We start from the raw sequence: 10,206 nt of genomic DNA, 5'->3' as shown, positions 1-10,206 counted from the left end.
TGAAGTCATCCTCTATTGTTAGTGGTCAAATTGGGTAACTAACCGTGTCTGTGCATAAAGACTAAATAAACTAAAATTCCAACTAACTTTTCAAATATAAGATCACAGCTACTTATGAACCTTCACCTTATGGGTTATATTTGGCTTGAGTAGACCGACTGTTCTGATTATTCATGGTGAAGTCAAAATATCGTGAAGCTCGGTCATTAACAGCAGCTTAGATTACGAGATTTAATCCAAACAGGTAAACACTACTAAACAGGGCCGGGAATAAGCACAGGACACAGGACATTGTCCAATTAAATTTGAAAATGCCCCATATTTTTTTTAAAAAATTAAGGTCACTTGACATTGTGACCGATAAATATTTCCGAAGTTGAGATAGCTTGACTATTATGTTTCGACACTATTTTTGGAAACTCGGGAGGACAGGGTTCTATATATTTTCCAGTCAAAGGAGAGGTTACTGGACACACGTTATATAATAATTTTACCTTATTTCAGGCCCTGCTACTAAACCAATGGGAAAGTAGTCTTTACATTTTAAAAAAATTCCTTGTGACATTTACAACGGTCAGGTAATATTGAAGTGAAAGACTAATTTCTTAAAATTAGAACATTTATGTATCCCTTTAAACATAATGAAAAGTTAAAGTTAGCTGGAACTTACTAATTCGTCATATCAACAAAAAGATAGGTAGAAATACCCTATATGGGATGTTCTAGATATCTGGGTAAACGGTTTTCATTTTCACTTTTTGTGGAACTTAGAGCGTTCTCAATTTTATAAATTTAAACAAATTGAAATATCTTGCGAAATATTAAAGATACAAGGAAATTGAAGACACTTTCTAAATATAAATTGACCCCCCTGATAACGAAAATCACATTTATTTTCTCCAAAAACTAATATTTAAAAAGTTGAACATTTTCAGATTTTCGAAAAATTCGCGTTTTTTAGCACGTGCTTCGACCTACGACTTCAAATTTGGTCTCATTTGATGGAGAACTAAAATATCTATCTTAGTGTCAAATGTTAATTCTCTGTGATCAACGGTTTTTGAATTATGCAAAATATTCGGAAAAAAAATCAACGGGCAAAGACTTTTCTAACAGACTGTACACGATGTCTTTGAGATGACCCCAAAGATAGAAATCGCACGGATTTAAATCCGGAGATCTGGCTGGCCACGCAACTGGTCCTCCACGCCCAATCCACCTCAAATTAAACGTAGCATTAAGATGTTCTCTAACTGCACGGCTGAAATGTGGGGGTGCCCCGTCGTGCATAAACCACATGACACGAAGTAATGCTAACGGTGTGTCCTCGAGTAGTTCAGGTAAAGTGTCTCTTAAGAACGTGAGATATGCTTCACCATTTAGTCTGGGTGGAAGAAAATGCGGACCTAGTAAATGATTACCGACAATGCCGCACCATACGTTCAAAGAAAATTCCTGTTGGTGACTTCTAACACTAGTTGCGTGTGGGTTTAATTGGCGCCATTCGTGGTGGTTGTGATAGTTCAGAATTCCATCCCGGGAAAAATGTGCCTCGTCGGTTACTAAAAGGACCCGTGGAAATTGATTGTCCTCTACTCTGGCCAAAAACCACTCGCAAAAGTCGATGCGTCTTGGATAATCTGCCGGGTTAAGAGCTTGCACCTTTTGAATATGATACGGGTGAAACTGATGTCCGCGGAGAATTCGCCAGACCAAAACGTGATTAACATGTAATTGTCGTCCAACTTGTCTGGTACTTGTCGAGGGGTCCTCATCGAACATGGCAAGGACGTCTTCCTCGATTTCCTCCATGTCTTCTGGAATGTCTCGCTCTCGAACGTTGTTGGGTTGTACTTGTCCGATGTCCCTCAAGCGCCTGTCAACAGCCTCGAACGTACGACGATTTGGTATGCGTCGTTGCGGAAATTGTTCCTGGTATCGCCGATGTGCTTCCACTGAATTGCCCTGCGCCAGTCCATACATGAGATGCATGTCTGCATATTCTGCATTGGTATACGCCATACTGTACTACCACACGTTCGTTCGAAGTGATACTGTGACGTTATCAAGAACATCGCGTTACTTTATAGCAAACCACCGTTTAGTTTTAACGTTTGCGTCATGACTGTCAGCATTGTTTTTTATTCACAAACGTAAACAATAAACGGTGGTTTGCTAAAAAGTCTTTGGGGTCATCTCAAAGATTTTTTTGACATCGTGTACAAGAATGAAGTCCGTGAATAAAAAACAATGCTGACAGTCATGACGCAAACGTAAAAACTAAACGGTGGTTTGCTATAAAGTAACGCGATGTTGTTGATAACGTCACAGTATCACTTCGAACGAACGTGTGGTAGTACAGTATGGCGTATACCAATGCAGAATATGCAGACATGCATCTCATGTATGGACTGGCGCAGGGCAATTCAGTGGAAGCACAGCGGCGATACCAGGAACAATTTCCGCAACGACGCATACCAAATCGTCGTACGTTCGAGGCTGTTGACAGGCGCTTGAGGGACATCGGACAAGTACAACCCAACAACGTTCGAGAGCGAGACATTCCAGAAGACATGGAGGAAATCGAGGAAGACGTCCTTGCCATGTTCGATGAGGACCCCTCGACAAGTACCAGACAAGTTGGACGACAATTACATGTTAATCACGTTTTGGTCTGGCGAATTCTCCGCGGACATCAGTTTCACCCGTATCATATTCAAAAGGTGCAAGCTCTTAACCCGGCAGATTATCCAAGACGCATCGACTTTTGCGAGTGGTTTTTGGCCAGAGTAGAGGACAATCAATTTCCACGGGTCCTTTTAGTAACCGACGAGGCACATTTTTCCCGGGATGGAATTCTGAACTATCACAACCACCACAAATGGCGCCAATTAAACCCACACGCAACTAGTGTTAGAAGTCACCAACAGCAATTTTCTTTAAACGTATGGTGCGGCATTGTCGGTAATCATTTACTAGGTCCGCATTTTCTTCCACCCAGACTAAATGGTGAAGCATATCTCACGTTCTTAAGAGACACTTTACCTGAACTACTCGAGGACACACCGTTAGCATTACTTCGTGTCATGTGGTTTATGCACGACGGGGCACCCCCACATTTCAGCCGTGCAGTTAGAGAACATCTTAATGCTACGTTTAATTTGAGGTGGATTGGGCGTGGAGGACCAGTTGCGTGGCCAGCCAGATCTCCGGATTTAAATCCGTGCGATTTCTATCTTTGGGGTCATCTCAAAGACACCGTGTACAAGAATGAAGTCCGTGATGAGGAAGACTTGCGAAGACGAATTATTGAAGGTTGTCAAACAATCAGGAACATGCCAGGAATCTTCCAACATGTCCAAGAATCTTTCGAAAGACGGGTTCATGTTTGTCTTAACGCCGTTGGTGGACATTTTGAACAATACCTGTAACGTCCATGTTAACTTGTTAAGAATAAAAGTAATACCAACCGAAAGGTACCATGATACTTTGAATTTACTTTACTAGAGTAGGCATACTTCTACTCATTTAATACACTTCTGCCAGGTGAAAGTTCAATAACGATGTTAGAGGGAAACTATTGAAATTGTCTCATTATTTCTAAACAAGTTTATAAGGCTGAATTTGTTTTAGTCTACATATTCGAATATCCCAGGTTCGAGTCCTGGTAGAAACGTGTTTTGACCATCGTGATTGGACATAATAAAAAGCCAGATCTCTTCGAAAACACAGTATTACCACGTCTCTATTGTGTAGTAGTTACTACGTCAGCTTCATACGCGGAATATCCCAGGTTCGAGTCCTGGTAGATACATGTTTTGACCATCGTAATTGGACATAATAATAAGCTAGATCTCTTGGAAAATTCAATATTACCACGTAACTTTGGTGTAGTAGTTACCACGTCAGCTTCATACGCGGAATATCCCAGGTTCGGGACCTGGTAGATACATGTTTTGACCATCGTGATTGGACATAATAATAAGCCAGATCTCCTCGAAAACAAAGTATTACCACGTCTCTATTGTGTAGTAGTTACCAGGTCAGCTTCATACGCGGAAGATCCCAGGTTCGAGTCTTGGTAGATACATGTTTTGACCATCCAGATTGGACAAATAATAAGCCAAACCTCTTGGAAAACTCTGTAAGACCACGTATCCATGGTGTAGTGGTTATCACGTCCGCGCAACACGCAGAAGGTCCCAGGTTCGAACCCTGGTAGATACATGTTTCGACCATCCTGATTGGACATAATAAAAGCTACATCTCTTGGAACACTCAGTATTACCACGTCTCTATGGTGTAGTGATTATCACGTCCGCTTTACACGCGGAAGGTCCCAGGTCCGAGACCTGGTAGATACATGTTTTGACCATCGTAATTGGACATAATAATAAGCTATATCTCTTGGAACACTCAGTATTATCACGTAACTATGGTGTAGTGGTTATCACGTCCGCCTCACACGCGGAAGGTCCCAGGTTCGAGCCCTGGTAGATACATGTTTTGACCATCCTGATTGGACATAATAATAAGCCCAAGACTTGGAAAGCTCTGCTAGACCACGTATCTATGGTGTAGTGTCTATCACGTCCGCCTAACACGCGGAAGGTCCCAGGTTCGAGCCCTGGTAGATACGTGTTTTGACCATCCTGATTGGACATAATAATAAGCCAGATCTCATGGAAAACTCATAAAGACCACGTATCTATGGTGTAGCGGTTATCACGTCTGCCTAACAAGCGAAAGGTCCCAGGTTCGAGCCCTGGTAGATACATGTTTTGACCATCCTGATTGGACATAATAATAAGCCAGCCCTCATGGAAAACTCTGTTGGATCACGTATCTATGGTGTAGTGGTTATCACGTCGGCCTAACACGCGGAAGGTCCCAGGTTCGAACCCTGGTAGATACATATTTTGACCATCCTGATTGGACATAATAATAAGCCCGGTCTCCTCAAAAACACAGTGTTACCACGTCTGTATTGTTTAGTAGTTACCACGTCAGCTTCATACGCGGAATATCCCAGGTTCGAGTGCTGGTAGATACATGTTTTGACCATCGTAATTGGACATAATAAAATCTAGATCTCTTGGAAAACTCAGTATTACCACGTATCTATGGTGTAGTGATTATCACGTCCGCTTAACACGCGCAAGTTCCCAGGTTCGAGACCTGGTAGATACATGTTTTGACCATCGTGATTGGACATAATAATAAGCCAGATGTCCTCGAAAACAGTGTATAACAACGTCTCCATTGTGTAGTAGTTACCACATCAGCTTCATACGCGGAATATCCCAGGTTCGAGTCCTGGTAGATACGTGTTGTGACCATCGTGATTGGACATAATAATAAGCCAGATTTCCTCGAAAACACAGTATTACCACGTCTGTATTGTGTAGTAGTTACTACGTCAGCTTCATACGCGGAATATCCCAGGTTCGAGTCCTGGTAGATACATGTTTTGACCATCGTAATTGGACATAATGATAAGCTAGATCTCTTGGAAAACTCAGTTATACCACGTAACTTTGGTGTAGTGGTTATCACGTCCGCCTCACACGCGGAAGGTCCCAGGTTCGAGTCCTGGTAGATACATGTTTTGACCATCGTAATTGGACATAATAATAAGCCAGATCTCCTCGAAAACAATGTATTACCACGTTTCTATTGTGTAGTAGTTACCACGTCAGCTTCATACGCGGAATATCCCAGGTTCGAGACCTGGTAGATACATGTTTTGACCATCGTGATTGGACATAATAATAAGCCAGATCTCCTCGAAAATAACGTATTACCACGTCTCTATTGTGTAGTAGTCACCAGGTCAGCTTCATACGCGGAAGATCCCAGGTTCGAGTCTTGGTAGATACATGTTTTGACCATCCAGATTGGGCAAATAATAAGCCAAACCTCTTGGAAAACTCTGCAAGACCACGTATCCATGGTGTAGTGGTTATCACGTCCGCCTAACACGCAGAAGGTCCCAGGTTCGAGCCCTGGTAGATACATGTTTTGACCATCCTTATTAAACATAATAATAAGCCAAACCTCTTGGAAAACTCTGTAAGACCACGTATCTATGGTGTAGTGGTTATCACGTCGGCCTAACACGCGGATGGTCCCGATTCTAACTCTGGTAGATTCATGTTTTAACCATCGTAATTGGACATAATAATTAGCTAGATCTCTTGGAAAACTCAGTATTACAACGTAAATATAGTGTAATGGTTATCACGTCCGCCTCACACGGGGAAGGTTCCAGGCTCGAGCCCTGGAAGAGACATGTTTTGACCATCCTGATTGACATAATAATAAGGCAGTCCTCTTGGAGAACTCTGTTAGACCACCTATCTATGGTGTAGTGGTTATCACGTCGGCCTAACACGCAGAAGGTCCCAGGTTCGAACCCTGGTAGATACATGTTTTGACCATCCTGATTGGACATAATAAAAGCTACATCTCTTGGAACACTCAGTATTACCACGTATCTATGGTGTAGTGATTATCACGTCCGCTTTACACGCGGAAGGTCCCAGGTCCGAGACCTGGTAGATACATGCTTTGACCATCGTGATTGGACATAATAATAAGCCAGATCTCCTCGAAAACACAGTATTACCACGTCTGTATTGTGTAGTAGTTACTACGTCAGCTTCATACGCGGAATATCGCAGGTTCGAGTCCTGGTAGATACATGTTTTGACCATCGTAATTGGACATAATGATAAGCTAGATCTCTTGGAAAACTCAGTTATACCACGTAACTTTGGTGTAGTGGTTATCACGTCCGCCTCACACGCGGAAGGTCCCAGGTTCGAGTCCTGGTAGATACTTGTTTTGACCATCGTAATTGGACATAATAATAAGCCAGATCTCCTCGAAAACAAAGTATTACCACGTCTCTATTGTGTAGTAGTCACCAGGTCAGCTTCATACGCGGAAGATCCCAGGTTCGAGACCTGGTAGATACATGTTTTGACCATCGTGATTGGACATAATAATAAGCCAGATCTCCTCGAAAACAAAGTATTACCACGTCTCTATTGTGTAGTAGTCACCAGGTCAGCTTCATACGCGGAAGATCCCAGGTTCGAGTCTTGGTAGATACATGTTTTGACCATCCAGATTGGACAAATAATAAGCCAAACCTCTTGGAAAACTCTGCAAGACCACGTATCCATGGTGTAGTGGTTATCACGTCGGCCTAACACGCAGAAGGTCCCAGGTTCGAACCCTGGTAGATACATGTTTTGACCATCCTGATTGGACATAATAAAAGCTACATCTCTTGGAACACTCAGTATTACCACGTATCTATGGTGTAGTGATTATCACGTCCGCTTTACACGCGGAAGGTCCGAGGTTCGAGACCTGGTAGATACATGTTTTGACCATCCTGATTGGACATAATAATAAGCCAGACCTCATGAAAACTCTGTAGGACCACGTATCTATGGTGTAGTGGTTATCACGTCGGCCTAGCACGCGGAAGGTCCCAGGTTCGAGCCCTGGTAGATACATGTTTTGACCATCCTGATTGGACATAATAATAAGCCAGACCTCTCGGAAAACTCTGTAAGACCACGTATCTATGGTGTAAGGGTTATCACGTCCCCCTAACACGCGGAAGGTCCCAGGTGCGAGCCCTGGTAGATACGTGTTTTGACCCTCCTTATTGGACATAATAATAAGCCACACCTCTTTGAAAACTCTGTAAGACCATGTATCTATGGTGTAGTGGTTATCACGTCCGCCTAACACGCGGAAGGTCCCAGGTTCGTACCCTGGTAGATACATGTTTTGACCATCCTGATTGGACATAATAAAAGCTAAATCTCTTGGAAAACTCAGTATTACCACGTATCTATGGTGTAGTGATTATCACGTCCGCTTTACACGCGGAAGGTCCCAGGTCCGAGACCTGGTAGATACATGTTTTGACCATCGCGATTTGACATAATAATAAGCCAGATGTCTTCGAAATTACGGTATTACCACGTCTCAATTGTGTTTAATAGTTACCAGTCAGCTTCATACGCGGAAGATCCCTGGTTCGAGTCTTGGTAGATACATGTTTTGACCATCCTTATTGACAAATAATAAGCCGAACCTCTTGGAAAACTCTGCAAGACCACGTATCCATGGTGTAGTGGTTATCACGTCCGCCTAACACGCGGAAGGTCCCAGGTTCGAGCCCTGGTAGATACATGTTTTGACTATCCTTATTGGACATAATAATAAGCCAAACCTCTTGGAAAACTCTGTAAGACCACGTAAATATGGTGTAGTGGTTATCACGTAGGCCTAACACGCGGATGGTCCCAGGTTCGAACCCTGGTAGATACATGTTTTGATCATCCTGATTGGACATAATAATAAGCCAGAGATCTTGGAAAACTCTGTTGCACCCCGTATCTATGGTGTAGTGGTTATCACGTCGGCCTAACACGCGGGAGGTCCCAGGTTCAAACCCTGGTAGATACATGTTTTGACCATCGTAATTGGACATAATAATAAGCTAGATCTCTTGGAAAACTTGGTATTACTACGTAAATGTAGTGTTTTGGTTATCACGTCCGCCTCACACGGGGAAGGTTCCAGGTTCGAGCCCTGGAAGATACATGTTTTGACCATCGTGATTGGACATAATAATAAGCCAGATCTCCTCGAAAACAAAGTATTACCACGTCTCTATTGTGTAGTAGTTACCAGGTCAGCTTCATACGCGGAAGATCCCAGGTTCGAGTCTTGGTAGATACATGTTTTGACCATCCAGATTGGACAAATAATAAGCCAAACCTCTTGGAAAACTCTGTAAGACCACGTATCTATGGTGTAGTGGTTATCACATCCGCCTAACACGCGGAAGGTCCCACGTTCTAACTCTGGTGGATTCTTGTTTTGACCATCCTGATTGGACATAATAATAAGCCAGACCTCTTGGAAAACTCTGTTGCACCAAGTACTATGGTGTAGTGGTTATCACGTCGGCCTAACACGCGGGAGGTCCCAGGTTCGAACACTGGTATATACATGTTTTGACCGTCGTAATTGGACATAAAAATAAGCCCGGTCTCCTCGAAAACACAGTGTTACCACGTCTGTATTGTGTAGTAGTTACCACGTCAGCTTCATACGCGGAATATCCCAGGGTCGAGTGCTGGTAGATACATGTTTTGACCATCGTAATTGGACATAATAAAAAGCAAGATCTCTTCGAAAACACAGTATTACCACGTCTCTATTGTGTTTAATAGTTACCAGGTCAGCTTCATACGCGGAAGATCCCAGGTTCGAGTCTTGGTAGATACATGTTTTGACCATCCAGATTGGACAAATAATAAGCCAACCCTCTTGGAAATTTCTGTAAGATCACGTATCCATGGTGTAGTTGTTACCACGTCCGTCTAACACGCAGAAGGTCCCAGGTTCGAGCCCTGGTAGACACATTTTTGACCATCGTAATTGGACAAAATAAAATCTAGATCTCTTGGAAAACTCAGTATTACCACGTGTCTATGGTGTAGTGATTATCACGTCCGCTTAACACGCGCAAGGTCACAGGTTCGAGACCTGGTAGATTCATGTTTTGACCATCGTGATTGGACATAATAATAAGCCAGATGTCCTCGAAAACAAAGTATAACCACGTCTCCATAGTGTAGTAGTTACCACGTCAGCTTCATACGCGGAATATCCCAGGTTCGAGTCCTGGTAGATACGTGTTTTGACCATCGTGATTGGACATAATAATAAGCCAGATCTTTTCGAAAACACAGTATTACCACGTCTCTATTGTGTTTAATAGTTACCAGGTCAGCTTCATACGCGGAAGATGCCAGGTTGAGTCTTGGTAGATACATATTTTGACCATCCTGATTGAACAAATAATAAGCCAAACCTCTTGGAAAACTCTGTAAGACCACGTATCCATGGTGTAGTGGTTATCACGTCCGCCTAGCACGCGGAAGGTGCCAGGTTCGAGCCCTGGGGTTCTATTCTAAGGCGTTCGTTACGCCGTATACCGAACACATATTTTCGTTATCAGAGAAAGTCTTCGGATTGGGGAATAGTAGCGATTCTGAGGCGTTCGGTATGAATATATTTCGGAATACCTCATCAAAAACATTCGGAATCATAACGAAAGGGTTTTAAGTGTCGTTTAAGCTCTCTTTACGAACGTAAGTTTCAGAATGA

At 42.8% G+C, this 10,206-nt stretch overlaps 8 non-coding genes across 8 annotated transcripts; all 8 read left to right on the top strand.

The window, feature by feature from the left end:
* Positions 1-4,429: 4,429 nt before the first annotated feature.
* Positions 4,430-4,502, top strand: TRNAV-CAC (transfer RNA valine (anticodon CAC)). The gene has a single exon. It is a non-coding gene; the product is annotated as a tRNA-Val (tRNA).
* Positions 4,503-4,842: 340 nt separating this feature from the next.
* On the top strand, positions 4,843-4,915 carry TRNAV-AAC (transfer RNA valine (anticodon AAC)). Its single transcript has one exon. It is a non-coding gene; the product is annotated as a tRNA-Val (tRNA).
* Positions 4,916-5,531: 616 nt separating this feature from the next.
* On the top strand, positions 5,532-5,604 carry TRNAV-CAC (transfer RNA valine (anticodon CAC)). Its single transcript has one exon. It is a non-coding gene; the product is annotated as a tRNA-Val (tRNA).
* A 1,165-nt stretch (positions 5,605-6,769) lies between these two features.
* Positions 6,770-6,842, top strand: TRNAV-CAC (transfer RNA valine (anticodon CAC)). Its single transcript has one exon. It is a non-coding gene; the product is annotated as a tRNA-Val (tRNA).
* Positions 6,843-7,456: 614 nt separating this feature from the next.
* On the top strand, positions 7,457-7,529 carry TRNAA-AGC (transfer RNA alanine (anticodon AGC)). The gene has a single exon. It is a non-coding gene; the product is annotated as a tRNA-Ala (tRNA).
* A 203-nt stretch (positions 7,530-7,732) lies between these two features.
* Positions 7,733-7,805, top strand: TRNAV-AAC (transfer RNA valine (anticodon AAC)). Its single transcript has one exon. It is a non-coding gene; the product is annotated as a tRNA-Val (tRNA).
* Positions 7,806-8,144: 339 nt separating this feature from the next.
* TRNAV-AAC (transfer RNA valine (anticodon AAC)) lies at positions 8,145-8,217 on the top strand. The gene has a single exon. It is a non-coding gene; the product is annotated as a tRNA-Val (tRNA).
* Positions 8,218-8,420: 203 nt separating this feature from the next.
* Positions 8,421-8,493, top strand: TRNAV-AAC (transfer RNA valine (anticodon AAC)). Its single transcript has one exon. It is a non-coding gene; the product is annotated as a tRNA-Val (tRNA).
* Positions 8,494-10,206: the final 1,713 nt, after the last annotated feature.

Source organism: Phalangium opilio, unplaced genomic scaffold, assembly GCF_054372755.1.
Source record: "Phalangium opilio isolate 3A_F unplaced genomic scaffold, DU_Popi_V2 ptg000094l_1, whole genome shotgun sequence".
NCBI classification, from domain to species: domain Eukaryota; kingdom Metazoa; phylum Arthropoda; class Arachnida; order Opiliones; family Phalangiidae; genus Phalangium; species Phalangium opilio.
Note: the sequence above shows the minus strand (reverse complement) of the source record. Positions and strands in the feature narration are given on the sequence as shown.